The following is a 1,717-nucleotide window of genomic DNA, read 5'->3' as shown; positions in this document are numbered from 1 at the left end:
ATGTCGATTCGCTAATTTTCTTGCATAAAAATCATTTTTTGCAAGTGTTTTTGTTCATTTTATACATGTTCGTATTTTATTCACCATACGTTAATATTTAATAAGTGTATGTATGTATCTGTATTGTGGGTTTATGATTAATTTTTTCAATGTGTTACTATGTGAATACAAAAATGAATATACCGCGATATTTTTTTTTTAATGATGAGCATACATAATAATTGCTTATTAAGGACTACCATACGTATGAGTATTATTAATTATTAGTTTGAAAATAAAAATTAAGTATACGTAAAGTGTTATCAGCAAATTTTATACCCACCATCAAAAAAGATGGGAGGTATATTGTTTTTGTCATTTCGTTTGTAACACATTGAAATATTCGTCTAAGACCCATAAAAGTATATATATTCTGGATCCTTATTAGATTCTAAGACGATCTAGCCATGTCCGTCCGTCTGTCTGTCTGTTGAAAACACGATAGAGTCCAAATGGAAGTAGCTATCGAGCTGAAATTTTGCATAGATACTTCTAGTTTGTTTGGTATTGAAAATGGGCAATATCGGTCCACGATTTCGCCTAGCCCCCATATAAGGCCCCTTCAGAAAATGACTTTATCGCTCGTAACTTGCTAAGAGAAGCATCAATAGCAGTGAAATTCGGCACAAACATGTTTTTTGGGAACCTAAATCCCTTTGCAAAATTTTATAAGGATAGGCCCATAATTGAACCTACCCCCCATGTAAAGTCCCCTTCAGAAAATACTTTATAGCTCATAACTGGCTAAGAGAAAGCATCAATAGTGGTGAAATTCGGTACAAACATGTTTTACGGGAACCTAAATCTGTTTGGAAAATTTTCTTAGGATGGGCCCATAATTGACCCTACCCCCCCATATAAAGCCCCCTTCTGAAAATGACTTTATCGCCCATAACTGGCTAAGAAAAGCATCAATAACAATGAAATTCGGCACAAACATGTTTTAAGGGAACCTAAATCTCTTTGTAAAATTGTATAAGGATAGGCCCATAATTGAACCTACCCCCCATATAAAATCCCCTTCAGAAAATGACTTTATCGCCCATAATTGGCTAAGAGAAGCATCAATAGCGGAGACATTTGGCACAAAACATATGGGAACATAAATCTCTTCGTAGAATTTTATAAGGATCGGTCCATAATTGACTCTACCCCCATATAAGCTCCCCTTCAGAAAATGCCCATATCTGACTTTAAGAAGCATATATATAACAATGAAATTCGACATAAAAAGTTTTATAAGAACTAAAATCATTTTCTTAAATTTTATGACGATGGGTCCATAATTGACTCTACCGCCCATATAAGGTCCCCTTCAGAAAATGACATTAAGGCTTATTACTGACTCAAAAATGCGATTATAACAGTGAAATTCTACATAAACAAGTTTTGTACTAGCCAAAACTATTATTCAAATTTTATGGGCATCGGTCTATAACTGACCCCACCCTCCATATAAGGCCCACTCAGATAGTGTCTGTAACGCTCGTTACTGAAGCTCAAATACGACTACAGTGATGAAATTTCACATAAACAAATTTTGTATGAGCCCCTATGCCCCTATTAAGGTACCCATTAGAAAATGACTTTAAAGCTCATTACTGGCTCAAAAATGCTACATAAACAATATTTGTATGTACAAAAATCATTCTAAATTTTAGAAGTATCGATCCGTAAT

The sequence above is a fragment of the Lucilia sericata genome, unplaced genomic scaffold, assembly GCF_015586225.1.
Source record: "Lucilia sericata isolate MDLA Ls3-8-SP2 unplaced genomic scaffold, ASM1558622v1 Contig000386F_arrow, whole genome shotgun sequence".
Taxonomy (NCBI): Eukaryota; Metazoa; Arthropoda; class Insecta; order Diptera; family Calliphoridae; genus Lucilia; species Lucilia sericata.
The sequence above is the reverse complement of the archived record's forward strand: the minus strand, read 5'-3'. Positions refer to the sequence as shown.